We start from the raw sequence: 15,693 nt of genomic DNA, 5'->3' as shown, positions 1-15,693 counted from the left end.
GAGTGTGGAAAGAAGAAAAGGGCCAGAAATAGTGGAAACAGGGTAAGCCACTTGTCTGTGTTGCCACCAGTGGGGCAGAAAATCTGATCTGGGTGATAGGAATTTGCCAGAAAAGGAACTCCAAAGGCGGAAGGACCTCTGCTAGCAAGTAGCATTTAGGTTCTGGAAGGAAGTTGCCTCAGGGGTTGATTACACAATAACCCAATCATCAGTGTTTGGTAAGCCTAGGTCTAAATTTATGTCAGCCCGATTGTAATAGTGTGGGATAGCATATCCATGGACCAAGTCCCCATGTGTCCTTGGAGGAACAGGGGAGGTAGCTGAGGGCATGGACTGTCAACTTAGCCAGGAGGTATCCTACAGGGAGAAAAAAGTAGCAATAGGACAGAGTGGGTAAGAGTAGGGCTCCTGGAACCATTATTAGCTATGTGGCTTTAAGCAACTTGCTTCATTTCCCTGTGCCTCAGTCTTCATCTATAAAGTGAGACTACATCTTGTCTCCGTAAGCACCCTTGCAAAATTTTACCATTTTCAGAGAGGAATTTTTTTTCTTTTTTACTTTTTAAATTATGGAAGTATGATAAGACATTTACAGAAGACTTGGTAAAAGGATTCTTTTTTTTTTTTAAATCAAAGTATATTTGATTTGCAATGTTGTGTTAGTTTCTGCTGTATAGCAAAGTGATTCACTTATACACATATGTGTATTATTTTTTGTATTCTTTTCCATTATGTTTTTTCACAGGATATTGAATAGAGTTCCTTGTGCTCGCAGTAGGATCTTGTTGTTGATCCATTTTATATATGATAGTTTGCATCTGTTGACCCTAAACTCAGATCCATCCCTCCCTCCCTTCTCCCTCCTTCTTGGCAACTGTACATCTTACTTTTTATGTTGGACAAGATTCTTTTATGTGGTGTATTGATTTTTCTCTCCAGAAACACAATATGAGATGTGATGATGAGGTGTTATTGTAGTCTATCCACTATATTCTGGGATGTCAGTGATGGGAAGGGGGTGTGTGTGTGTGTGTGTGTGTGTGTGTGTGTGTGTGTGTGTGTGTGTGTGTGTGTGTGTGTGTGTGTGTGTGTGTGTGTGTGTGTGTGTGTGTGTGTGTGTGTGTGTCGAGCTTGCAAGGAGTACCTGAACAACCTCTCCTTTCTGCTCAGTTTTGCTGTAGACATAAAACTGCTCTAAAAAATAAAGTTTCTTAATTTGTTAAAAAGTGCTACTTCAACATTAAAATTTTAAGCAAAGACCCATGCACTAACTTATTCACTGGATGCTTTCTAGTTGGAGAATATCATGTAGAACAAATTTTAATAGTCCATCATGTTTGGGTGAAACTGCATTAATAAGAGGCTGCCCACTAGAGTTTGCAGAGAACCAACTGAATTGACCTTGCTGTGAGTTGAATTGTGTGCCCCTAAATTCCTACCTCACAGTACCTGTGGATGCGACTTTATTTTGAAATAGAGTCTTTTTAAATATAATAAATCCAATACAGTATTGTGCACTTAAAAATATGTTAATGGAGTAGATCTCAGGCTAAGTGTTCTTACTGCTTTTTAAAAAAAGTAAGATAAAAATGAAAAGAAAAAAAGGCTCTGGTTAGGTCAGGCTTCCCTGATTGCTCAGTGGGTAAAGAATCCTCCTGCCAGTGCAGGAAGCCTGGGTTTGATCCCTGGATGGGGACGATCCCCTGGAGGAGGAAAAGGGCAACCTGCTCCAGTATTCTTGCCTGAAAAAAATCCCATGGACAGAGGAGCCCGGAGGGCTATGGTCTAAAGGGTCCCAAAAAAGGGTCACAAAGTGTCCTATATGACAACGTACGTGCTAGTGAGGATCTGTCGAGGCGGAAGGATAGTCTTTTCTTGCGGCTCTTGGGAAATTCCTGAGCCCATCAATCTGATTGGACCAGACCACCGTGACCAGAAGGAAGAAGAGTTCTGATTGGCCGAGGTAGCCCCATTTGGACACATGGACCCAAGGCTGTTCCCAAAGAATTGGAATACTTTCAAGGCAAACCACAAATCCCTGGAAAGCTATCACTGTCCTCGAAAACCTGGCGTGTGAAGCAGTCAGTGTCATGTTCGAATCCAGCTGTCACCCTAATGCTAACACACATAACCTGTTATCTTTGCAAGAGATAACTTCTGCCGTGGCCATCACCTGTCATAGTTGATTGACGTGTATGTACTTCAGTTTCAGAGAGGGATATTACAAAGGCAAATTTTTCTTTTTTCTTGGAAACTGAAAGGCCACCTTTGAAGATGTGCTGACAGAAATGCTTCTTGTTGAAATAGGCATCAAAATACTCCTGAAGAAATGGGGAGAATAAGAAGGAAATAGCTCTATCAGATATTAAAATGTCATACACTATTGCGTGTAAAACATTTGGGTACTGGTTCATGCGAAGACAGATCAGACAGATCGATGAAAGTGAGTGGAGAGGCCAAAAATAAGCATAAAAAGGCGAATTTAGTGCATATTGAATATGGCATTTTAAATCAAATACTGAGGGAATCATTTAATAAACAGTGCTGATAAAACCCATACAGAGAAAAGATAAAGAAAGATCCCTCTTTCATTAACTTCTTGCACTAAAATGAGTTCCTGATGGATCAAGGGACTATTTTCCTTACTAATACATGTTCTTATTGTTGTTGTTCAGTCACTAAATCATGTCTGACTCTGTGACTCCATGGACTGCAGCACACCAGGCTTCCCTGTCCTTCACTATTTCCAAGAGTTTGCTGGCAAACTCATGTCCATTGAGTCAGTGATGCCATCCAACCATTTCATCCTCTGTTGACCCCTTCTCTGCCTGCCCTCAATCTTTCCCAGCATCAGTCTTTTCTAGTGAGTTGGCTCTTTGCATCAGGTGGCCCAAGTATTGGAGCTTCACCTTTAGCCTTAGTTCTTATGAATATTCAGAGTTGATTTCCTTTAGGATTGACTGATTTGATCTCCTTGCTGTGCAAGGGACTCTCAAGAGTCTTCTGAGACCAAGAAAACAATAGAGAAATAGACAAAGGATGTGAACAGATATTTAGCAAAAAAAAAAAAAAAGTTATAGGTATATGAAAAATATTCAGTGAAACTCAAACTTAATGAAGTATTGTTTGTATTAGATCTGTAGTGATCAAAAGGCACATTAAGACATTCTCAGTGAATGTGCAAATTGGTAGAATCTCTTTGAGTGGTAATTTAGCAAGTTCTATCAAACTTGAACGCGGACATCTTTTTTGACTTGGCAATTTTTTTTTTAAGAACATTTACTGTAGACCTGCTTGTATGTGTCTACAAAGCTGGGAGTGTATGGAAATTCTCTGAAGTGCTGGTTATAGTAGCAAAGATTAGATACCTCCTATAAGACCATCAGATGGCCAACAGGCAGTTAAACTTTATTCAAATAAATCTACACATTGAAGTAGTACATTGAAGGAAGTGCGAATATAAACGCTGATATAGATGTATGAAAAGATAATGTCGCAAAGAGTCAGATAGGACTGAGCGACTGAACTGATAGGTAAGATGCATAATGGCAACAGTGTGTTGCCATTGGTATTTTTAAAAGATCTACAGATCTTTAGTTTTTTTAATAAAGTCTTTATTGCGTTTGTTACAGTATTGCTTCTGTTTGATCTTTTTGTTTTTTTTTGGCCACGAGGCATGTGGGATCCGAGCTAGCCCACCAGGGATTGAATTTGTACCCCCTGCATTGGAAAATGAAGTCTTGAGCACTGGACCACAAGGAAGTCTCCAAAGATCTACTTTTCTAAACGTGTTAATCTCCTAGAAAATGGGCACTAAACTGGGGAGAAGTCCAGGGAGGGAAGTCTGCAGTGAAACTTTTTGTGTTTCTGCTTTTGTTACGTTGAAATATTTACCAACATGCTTGTATGATTCTTTTCGATGAAAAAAGAAAAAAGTTAACACTGAATCCCTCCAAAAAGGGCCCCTGAAAATATGAGTTTGTTAACCATAACTCTGGTTTTGATTTAGAATGTTTTCCTTAATTAAAGTAATATATTTAAATAATCCCTCTAAAACCCTGGTAACCTTGAAAGCTGAAGGAAACAGCCATCCAGTTCTATTAGGTGCTGTAGTGAAATTAGAGGGTTGGGGCTCAAAAGAGATAAGAAAATTAGGTCTTATTCCAAACCCTGGAGGCAGACCCCTCCCAGCCCCCAGTGCTTCTTGGTGCCCTGGGAACAGAGCCGGGGATTCTAATGTTCCAAACACGAGTCACCGAGGAAGACCACCTAGGCTTGCTGTTCTCCAGATACTTATCGTGCTTGCTCTGCTGAGATTTTGCCCTTGGGAATTTGGAACTCCTGAGACCAACGTGAACTTTGACTCCACATTTTCCACCTCCCACGGGACAGCATGGATTCAGATTTATTTCATTTCGTTTTGGTTTTTTAGGAAAACCAGGCTGTTCGGTAGTGACTGTTTTATGGATGAGATGAAAAGAGAGTGAAACTTGATTCAGAATAGCTGTCCAGCTTTCAAAGTGGTGCCTGGAAAAGAGATGAGACTCAGGAAGTGTTTGTTGAATGAATCAATGACCGAAGAAGCAAACAAAGAGACCAGTTTGATTTACTCACCTAATAAACTTTTATGTAACAAGGGAAATAATAATAGTAATAATAATAGACCATTTTTAATGGACATTATGGACTTGGCACACTGTATCTGTTTAAAAAACTTTCAATTTTATATTAGAGTATAGTTGATTAATTATGTTGTGATAGTTTCAGGTGCATAGCATAGCGACGGATGTCACCATTCTCCCCCAAACTCCCCTCCCATCCAGACTGCCACCTAACGATGAGCAGGGTTCCCAGTGATATACAGTAGGTCCTTGGTTATTTTATTTTTTATCCATTTTAAGTATAGTGGTGCACACTGTATCTTGTAGAGTTCATTATGTTCAACAAAGAATAGGGCTTTTTTTCTTTCATGAATGTTGATGTATTTGAGTGATGTGTTTGCTAATGTATTTGTGACTCTGTGATGAGAGACTCAATAGCATGTAAAGAATGAGGTGACCTAATTCTGATCTTGGACATATGGGCAGTTCAGAGAGTGTAGTCACTTATTGCTTTGGTAACAATGAGGCAAATAATTTCTCCTGCTTTTCCAGAAATGTGATGTGCTCATTTGGCATCTTCTGCATGTCTTTGCCATCGCCTCTGAACTCAGCCATCATTTACTGGGAAGCTGTGTTGAGGGACCTTGTCTATACTAAGGCTTTGGTTTTTCAAAGGAATCCATAAACAGTGTGCATGTGCGTGTGTGTTCAGTCATGTCTGACTGTTTGTGACCCTATGGACTATAGCCCTCCAGGCTCCTCTGTCTATGGAATTTTCCAATTAAGAAAACTATAGTGGTTTGCCATTTCCTCCTCCAGGGGATCTTCTGATCCAGAGCTCAAACTTGCATCTCTTACGTCTCCTGCATTGGCAGGCAGATTCTTAACCACTGGACCACCAAGGAAGCCCCGATCTATGTATCCTAGTAACACATAACAGAGTTCTATCAAGTTCTGTCAACATAACATATTTATATTATATACTGTTTGTTAATTGTTCAGTCGTGTCCGACTCTTTGCAACCCCATGGACTGTGGCCTGCCAGGCTTCTCTGTCCATGGGATTCTCCAGGCAAGAATACTGGAGTGGATTGCCGTTTCCTTCTCCAGAGGAACTTCCCCACCCAGGGATCAAACCCTGGTCTCCTGCATCACAGGGAGGTTCTTTACAGTTAGAGCTAGAGGGGAGTCCTATATGTTAGATACTAGTCTCACATAATAAGCTATGAAATATTTAAATTGCATCCTTGATGGTTGGATGGTGGTCTGACATTTTTCAGTAGGAACAAGAAGCGTACTTCCTGCTCACATGCCAGGCAAAGATCAAATCACATCTAGAAGACATTCATATGTGTATTTTGGAGGGAGGAGGAAAGTTTCCTCTCCCCTTCTAGGTCCTTCTCGCTGGTCCAAGAATTAAATTGAGATGAAACAGATGAACAGGAGAAAGTCAAACAAAAGTGTAATCACATGTATACATTGGAGAAACCAGGAAAACTGACTAACTCGAAAAAAGACCAAGACCTTCACCTTAAACACCAGCTTCAGCTACTGGCTGAAGAGGATGTTGGGGATAGGGGTTTGGTGCTTTGGTGGGGAGGAAAGCAATTGACATGGAGATGGAAAAGCAAGTGTTTGGTGAACAAATGTTTGCTGGGCCAGGCAGAGACCATGGGACACAGAGACATCTCTGATCTCTAAGAGTTCCGCCCACCATACCAAGTCTCTGTCCTTCTCAGGTCCTCTATCTCTGGTGATAGCTCTGTTCCTGCAACAGGACCACTATTGAAATTTAGGGAAGGGTCAAAGTTTCTTCCTGAGTTTTTGGGTTTATGATTGTCTTCATCTGATAATAATCTGCTTGCCAGAGACATTTGGGGCTGGCAAATTTCCCCCCAAATATATACATTTCCCTTCTACTTTCCCACATGTTTTGATTCCTGGCTTTACCATTTTTGTATTATGTGCATAATAAAGTCTTTTTAAGATAGTCACTCACACCCTGGGATCTCCTTCTTTGTGTAAGATAGTCATCCTCATCCTGGGATCTCCATCTCTGTGTCTTGCTTCCTTTTTTCTTTATAGAATTTGTCAACATAAGAAATGTGGGTGGGTTTGTGTGGATGTATTCTGCCTCTCCCCCAAGAATGTTAGTTCCCTGTCAGTAGGAAGAACACATGTTTTGTGCCTAACAAATTTCCTGGACTGTGAATGATGCCTGGAGAACAGGTGGGGCTCAGTGTTTGTTGAATGAATCAATGACTGGAGAAGCAAACAAGTCAAGTTTAGTTTACTCACCTAGTGTTACTCATTACATTCATGACCTGCTTTAGGCATTTGTATCTGAACATTTTGGTGGAATTAGGGTATTGGGGTGGGGGGGTCGCCTCTTCCTCTGAAGATTCCTTTTTAAAAAAATTTAATATTATTTTTTATTTTATTATTTGGCTGTGGAATCTTTAGTTGCAGCATGTAAATGCTTAGTTTTGGCATGCGGGGACAAGTTCTCAGGCCAGGGATCAAACTCGGGCCCCCTGCATTGGGAGTGCAAAGTCTTAGCCACTGGACCACCACAGAAGTCTCCCTCCAAAGCTTCTAACAGTTAGCACCCGTACTCATCCTGTTGGGATGCTTTCCATGTGAGGTGCAGTCCTGTCGGTCCTGTCTCTGCTCACCACATCTGTTTTGGACATGTACCCATAGGAAAGATGGGTCTCTAGAACCTTCTTGTGAGTGAACTGAGAGTCAGAGGAAAACCAGGTACTTGGAGAGACTAGGGACTATGTACAGGACGCCTTAAGCTCCACAATGGCTTTTAAAGAGTTAGTGAGCATCTCTCTGTGCTGGCAAAGGTAGCCCACAGGTTGAGTTTACTGGGATGAAAAGTGGTGACTCATGGACGTTCCAGGAGAAACAGGAAGTCCTCAGCCTCTGCACCAGCAGGCAGCCTGGCCAGAGACTCGCATCACATGTTGCTCACCCTTTGGGTCAAGATGCAGAGTTCTGTTGCTCTGGCTTTTCTTCACTGGGGTCTCCTGAGTTGGTTGGTGGCCAGCCTGCTTCCTGCTTTCAGCTATTAATTTGTCCTCAGAGTCGGTTGAGAAGAGCGGCCAGGGTGATCTGTGAATAAAGTAGCATCTTTTATGTGATCGGGATTGTTGCATACAGTTGTACAGGTTGTACACTGCTCAACTCTACGAGGCCCCATTCACGTCATAATTTCTATGCATGGTACTTCCTGGGGTTGGTCAGGGCACAAGTTATATGGCCGTATAATAATCCTGGGCACGATCTTATTTATAGAAAATTATAGAATTATAACCTGGGTGTGTCAACTGCAAAAAAATAAAAAAAGGTACAGTGCCAAAGTCAAAAATTACGTTTTATTTGGTGGACTTTAAGACATCCTCTCAGATTGCTCTGAGGGACTGCTCCAAAGAGGTCAGGGAGGAACTGTATATATAGGAGTTTTTGCTGGGGAAAAAAAAAATTAGTTGAACTTTGAAAGATTACTGCTAATCACAAAAAACAGACATTTCAAGTGAATAATTTTGCTGCTTTTCTTTGTATGGGAAGATGCAAGAGTCTGGGCTCATTGAAATCATTCCTTTGATGTTCACTGCAGCTGTCCAGGGCCAGTATCCTGTTTTTCTCCATCCTGAATCCCCCCAGGGTGAACAGTCAGGGTGGCTGCGGTAGCTGAGGGATTGATGTCTAGAGTGTCCTTTGTTTACTGAAATGACAGGTGACATTCTTTATCCACAGGTGTGAACAAAGCAGGATGATGACTAAAAGTTTGATGATCTAAGTTCAGTGTGATGGAAGTTCAGGCAGATTTTACTTTTTTCCTTTTACCTCTGTGTATTCCTCAGTGTTTTTCTGCAGTGAGTGAGCATATCCCAACCCCTTAATCAGGACAGAAATGATAAAGCTATTAATCGTGTCCGGTGTGCATGTGGAGAGGGGCAGGATGTAGGTGTGCTTTTCTGCACTTGGAGACCTCAGTGTTACTTCTGAGGTAACATGACGTCACATACCTCATTGATTCATTGATTCATTCACTCATTCATGATGGATTGATCTTCCTGCGTTCCAGCTAACAGAGGTCACAGCGCTGGCCAGCTTCCAATCCTTGAATGACTTTACTTAGCGAGGATGGTGTTTTTACATTTTTGGAATTTCACATACAACTGAGAATTTCTGCCCTCCCTTCAATATTTTAAAGACTTGGCAACACCAGGCCTGGGCTCATAGCTTGAGTTGTCCAGCCCTCCTTTAGTTTGCACTTTATAAGGAATGACATCATCTCCACTTCCAGGGCCTTTGAAAATTCAGTTGATCAGCCGATGGCTAAAAAGCGTCCGCCTCCCTCCCACCTGGCTGGCGGGGGGGGTCCTGGAGGCCACGTCCCCCTCTTCCTCCGCTGCTGGCTTCTCCCACTGTCAGTTTTGGGGAATGCCCCTACCTGTGTGAACCAGATCCACTCCGTGTTTGATCTTCTGCCCTTTACTCCCCCTCACAATGTGGTCCTTTGACAGCTGGGATGATGGTACGCATACCTTGTGTCCACCTAGGACTTTCAATGCCTCAAGATAGCAAGCCATCAAACACGACTTGTCTTGAAGTGACTGGCCTTCATTCTGAATTTAGCTTTACCAGAATGGCAGTGTGGAAACAGATTCTTCGTACTTATAGGAACACACGGAATCAGCAGTAGAGTTTTATCTCCTAATTAATGTGCATTTGTTTACCTGCTTCCATATAACAAGACTTCTGCTCATTATGTTTATTCATGTCACGATTGGGAATTAAAGGTTCCAGAAGATTTGAGCAATTCCCTGTAAGTGGGGTGTGTGCACCCCAAGAAATATGCAAAGTGGTTCAAAAAATTGCAGTGATGCAAAAATAGGACCTCTCACCATGTTGCTTTGTAATCTCATTTTTATTTATATTTTTTGTGTATTTTCTAGCATGCATGTTATTATGTCAGTAGTTCAAGTATCAGTTCAGTTCAGTTCAGTTGCTCAGTCGTGTCCAACTCTTTGTGACCCCATGAATCGCAGCACGCCAGGCTTTCCTGTCCATCACCAACTCCTGGAGTTCACTCAAACTCATGCCCATCGAGTTGGTGATGCCATCCAGCCATCTCATCCTCTGTCATCCCCTTCTCCTCCTGCCCCCAATCCCTCCCAGCATCAGTGTCTTTTCCAGTGAGTCAGCTCTTCATATGAGGTGGCCAAAGTATTGGAGCTTCAGCTTCAGCATCAGTCCTTCCAATGAACACCCAGGACTGATCTCCTTTAGGATGGACTGGTTGGATCTCCTTGCAGTCCAAGGGCCTCTCAAGAGTCTTCTCCAACACCACAGTTCAAAAGCATCAATTCTTCGGTGCTCAGCTTTCTTCACATTCCGACACTCACATCCATACATGACCACTGGAAAAACCGTAGCCTTGACTAGACACACCTTTGTTGGCAAAGTAATGTCTCTGCTTTTTAATATGCTATCTAGGGTGGTCGTAACTTTCCTTCCAAGGAGTAAGCGTCTTTTAATTTCATGGCTGCAATCACCATCTGCAGTGATTTTGGAGCCCCCAAAAATAAAGTCAGCCACTGTTTCCACTGTATAAATTTGATAAATAAACATATCTATATTAAAGTGAAATGCTAAAGAATAATTTACTGATATGAGTCCCTGGTTTAAAAGAAATGATTTAGAACCTGCTAATTTACCCTACGGCTTTAGCTAGGGTTTGCTCATGTGTAGCATTGTTGGCCTTGAACTGCATATATTAGGTTAGTCCCAAAGTCGTGGCAGAGAAATTTAGCAAAGTACATTCCAGTGATGCGAAGAGGGGCCCAGTGTCACAGGAAGGGAAAATGGGACAAGATTAACATAGGACTGTTAATTATATCATAAATGATCACATTAAAATAATTTTTGGCTGGGGCAGGGCCAAGATGTAGGGATGGGACTGAAAGTCGTTCTATGTTTTAATCTTTTCCATTATGGTTTATTACAGGATATTGAATAGAGTTACCTGTGCTGTATAGTAGGACCTTTTCGAGATATTTTATATATAGTAATTTGTATCTGCTAGTACCAAACTTCTAATTTATCCCTTCTCCCCCACCTTTCCTCTTTGGTAACCATAATTTTGTTTTCTATGACTGAGAGTCTGTTTTTGTTTCATAAATATGTTCATTTGTGTCATATTTAAGATTCCACATCTACGTGATATCATATGGTATTTGTCTGAAAAATGGTTCTTAAATGTTACAGGCTATAAAACATGTGCTCTTGGTGGGACATAATATGGTCATAAATTGATCCTCATCAATTAGAAATTAGAATAAGGAGTGATTGTGGGCTATTAATATTACAATAAAGTTACTTCATATGAGAAAACACAATGTATTTAATTCTTTTCCATAATTAATGAGGGAAGATAAGTAAGGAGACAGGGAGGAATTCAAAACAGCTTTATTTTGAACCAAAGGGGTTTTTTGGGCTATGAACCAATGAGAAGTGACAGGTTTCCCATCAGTTAATTGGAAAGGATGCCACTAACCAAATCCACAACACTTGGAAGCATGTAGCATCCTTCTGTTACCCAGGATATGAAGGATGGAATGTGGGAGAGCAGAAATAACAGGTGCACACCACAGCTCTGATCCCAGGCTGCTGGCTGTTTCAACTGTTACTGGATACTGTATTTGAAACACACACAAGCACAGATGTACACGCATGTGTGAATATGGGTATGCACCTATATGTATATATAAATATTTGCATATATGTATGCATAATATTTGTTTATGTGTGTCCATATATATCTGTGTGTGTATATATGTAGACTTCCTGGTGACTTAGATGGTAAAGAATCTGCCTGCAATGCAGGAGATATATGTGTATATACATATATGAGTATTATGTTTCTATAAGTCTGTGTGTGTTTCTATGTATGTATGCATGTATGTGTGTATATATATGTGTTTATATTTGTGCTTGTGTATATCACTGTGTGTATATATGAGTGTGTTTATATGCATGTATACATGTCTGTGTATGTCAATATGTGTGTATATACCTGTGTGTATATGTGTGTGCATATATTTTCATGTATATATGTCTATGTGTATATACATGTATATTTGTGTGTACACATATGTATATATGTTCCTTGTGTATGTATATGCATCTGTATATGTGTGTGTGTGTGTATGTGTCCGTCTGTGTATATATGATGTGTCTATCTATGTGTTTATATTTGTGTGTATATGTGTGTGTGTATTTATGTTTGTATGTATATTTGTATCTACCTATGGATATATTTGTGTGTATACCTATATAAATACAATAACTGTTATATTTTTGAAATAAAATATACCCTTAAGCCAAGCAGTGTTTATTTATTCCAGTCCACAGTTCATGTGCATTCTGTGGGGGGAAATTATGGCTTTTTCCCCAGGCACTACAGTAGACATACTATTAAGTGTAAATATATAGTAAATGTCTTTGGAAATCAAGTGCTGTGTTTATCTCTATGTAGTGAAGCTGTCAGTGTAACCTGTATTTATTGAACCACAAGTAGATTATAAAACTTCCACTAATGAATGTAAGTAACTCAGTTGTCATCAACAAAAGAAGGAAGTAGCATTTGGTTCAGACCCAGCAGAGCCAAATTTCATGTGTTCTGAGGATTATCTTAATAGTTCCAAAACGCTGCTACTTACAGCGCTGAGATGAATGTTTCAAAATGATGTGCCCAACACAAACCATATTCAGCGTGTGCCATAGATGTGTCTCTGAGAAACAACCACTCTCGTTTCTTGCACACATTCATTCTTTTTTTTTAATTTTTTTTTATATTCATTCTTGATATTTGTATTCTATTCACTGATGTTTCTCGAGCAGAGACCTCTTGCTCACTTCAGAACATCTGAAATATGCTATAGAAATGTGTCTTCTCTTATGAAAACATTCTATGTCCACAAAGCACAATTTCTGAGTGCCCAGTGCTCAATTTCATAATCCCCCTTTAGAAATAATGCTATAAATTGTAGCTTCGGGTAGCTGCACTGGAATTATTGGCAACAGATATTGGGTACTTCGTGGGTTAAATAAGCAACCATGTTCTTCCCTAAGAACTTAAAAATGATTCATTGGAGAAACAGTATCTGAATTCCAAATAACCTACTTATGAATAAAATTTAAGAAAAATAAGAGCCCATTCTATATCAGAAAAAGCTTAGGTACTAATAACTCCTGTATCACGAAAAGATTGCCAAATCCAAGTTGATGACCTATTTATTTAAAGTAAATTTGACTCAATAAAATTGCAGTGCACAGTAATTGGAGCAGCCCTTAGAATTCATCTTCATAGAATAGCAGCTATCTGTAGTGAACTGAACTTCTTTTCATCGCTCATCTTGGTTGCTCGCAATTTCAGTGAGTTCCTGCAAGGCAGGAATCCTAGCTCGTGTTACCAGAAGGTCAGATGGCTTTCTAGTCTGTGCATACAATCCCCAATTTATAAATGACTTCATTCAAAATATTGGTTTCTCCTTGGATTATTTATGACACAAAACATTGTATTGTTTTTCCTCTAGAAGCAATGCTATGCATGGCGCTCACCTAAAAATGCTAGCTTCAGTGCTGGGGTTCAAATGTGAGCAGTGATTCCTCTTGTCTTTGTTAGACGAGGCAAAGTAGTATGTGTTTTGGGGTCCCCAGGACCTCCCCTGGGTTTGATGACTTGCTGGGAAAACTCGAAGGACTCAGCCTACAGTCATAATTGGATTAAGATTTATTACAGCAAAAGGACACAAAGCGAGTTCAGCAAAAGGAAAAGAGACACGGGGTGGAGTCTCAGGGTACTAGGCACAAGCTTGGGAAAGTCCCCTTTCAGGGTGTTGTACAAGATGCCCTTCATCCCTCCAGCAGCGAGTTATGACAACACAGGTAAACAGTTGTCTGTCTGAAAAGCTCATCCAAGTCTGGGAGCCAAGATTTTTTCACTGGGGGCAGGTCTCCTAGATACCACCTGCCTGGCAGGCATGCTAACTTCAGACCACCAGAAAGAAAGCAGGAGTCCGCCATCAACTATATTGCTTATACAAAAAATTTAGACTTAGTGAGCCCCTCTTATTAAAGAGTTGAGGAAACCCCTTTCAAAATCCAGATACCAGAGGGCAGCCTTGCCAGCATGCCTTTCTAGGGTGGCAGTCTCAGACCTGATGTGTTCACTTTTCTTTGCACAGTCTGTCTTCAAGTTGTTTATATGGGACATTGCATTCTTCGTGCTTGCAGGCAAGTCCTTTTCTCACCAAACCCCAGCCCTAAAAGTGTCATCTTTTCTTCCCGCTTTGCTCCTAATATTAGGGGTGACCTGGCTTATCCCATCTGGTGATAAGAATGAGGATTTTAGAGATGGAGACTCAGAACCCACCTCCTTGCCTCTGTGTCATTACTGGTACCAAGGCTATAAATCTGGGGCGTATACCTCTGAGGCTCCCCTCTTGGCAGCATCTTCCACCTGGTCACCCATCAGCCTGCCCCATTTGTCCCCCTGGCCTTCTTGCTTCAGATCCGTTTATGTTTTCCTCAAGGGACTAAGAAAAGAAAACACAGCAGGAAGCATGACTCTTCCCAGCAGTTTGTGCATCCAACTGTTTGCGATTTATTGCATGGTCCTTTGACTATATCCTTTCCATTTCATATATATTTATTCCCTTGAGATCTCTTAGAGAAAAATAAGGGTGTATGAGGAAACCAGTACTGCCATGCATCCTCTGCCTCTCTCATCCTGCTGCTCTGCTATCTGGGGAAAAAATTTGCAAGCATGTCATCTGTCCCTTTCTGTAAATGAATGAAAGTGTTAGTCTCTCAGTCCTGTCTGACTCTTTGCGACCCCATGGACTGTAGCCCACCAGGCTCCTCTGTCCATGGAATTCTCTAGGCAAGAATACTGGAGTGGGTTGCCATTTCCTTCTCCAGGCAAGAATACTGGAGTGGGTTGCCATTTCCTTCTCCAGGCAAGAATACTGGAGTGGGTACCATTCCCTTCTCCAGGGGATCTTCCCAATCTAGGGATCAAACCCAGGTTTTCTGCATTGCAGGCAGATTTTTTTACTGCCTGAGTCACCAGGGAAGGAGAGATATAATAAGCAGTCTGGTATGGAGGCCTCACCTGCTTTGGCAAATTTGTCATTAAGTCTGAGAAGATGTTAGATTTCAGGACAAGTACTGGCCAGTGTCGGCTAACAAAGAAATTGACTGGCTCAAATAAGTGGCTTCAGCACGAGGAAGTTTTATGTGATGCCAAGGAAAGCCCTGAAACTCGTTGGACCAACACTGTAATTCAGGAGTCGTTTCAAATCCTGGATCACCTGCAGTAAGATCCCCTGGTTGCTCAGCTTCTCAGTGAAAATTAAAATGGTCCTGACCTCATAGGGCATATGTGGGAGTGAAATGCGATAAAACTGTCATGAACTCAGAAGAGTGCCCAGTTTGTGGAAAAGAATCAATAAGTGATAGTGATGATGATGGAGTGATGGTCCTGGTGATGTCAATGATGATGATGAGTATGTCACGGGAGGAACACAAGAGTAGAAGTCAGGCAGGGACTTCCCTGGCGGTCCAGTGGTTAAGGCTTTGCCTTCCAATGCAGGGGTTGTGGGTTCGATCCCTGGTTGGGAAGCTAAGATCCCACATGCCTTGCGGCCAAAAAACCAAAACATAAAATAGAAGCAATATTGCAGCAAATTCAATAAAGACTTTAAAACTAGTCCACGTTAAAAAAAAAATCTTAAAAATAAAGGGGGAATTAAGGCATGCCTCTGTACCCTGTCAGCATCTGTTTTCCTATGAACTAGCATGCTTCTCAAAACTGTCTGAACGGCAAGGCCTGTCCTCCACCCTTGAACTTGGAATGATGCTTGGGAAATTAGATAATACAGAGGAAGGGCCCTGTATGGGGCCCTGGCATGGAAAAGACCTTCCAAAACTGTGCATTGTTATTCATTCACTTTTGCAGTTTGAATGAATTTCTTTTTTCTATTTAATTTTAACAGTCTCCGGGTATTCAGGTA

General features: G+C 41.1%; 1 protein-coding gene across 1 annotated transcript in view; it reads left to right on the top strand.

Annotated features, from left to right (window-relative positions):
- The window catches only part of TMEM132D (transmembrane protein 132D), an 835,380-nt gene that overhangs the window by 381,142 nt on the left and 438,545 nt on the right, over nt 1–15,693 (top strand). The window lies entirely within an intron of this gene.

This window comes from Cervus elaphus, chromosome 5 (assembly GCF_910594005.1).
Source record: "Cervus elaphus chromosome 5, mCerEla1.1, whole genome shotgun sequence".
Classification (NCBI taxonomy): Eukaryota; Metazoa; Chordata; class Mammalia; order Artiodactyla; family Cervidae; genus Cervus; species Cervus elaphus.
This window is presented reverse-complemented; position numbering and strand designations above follow the sequence as displayed.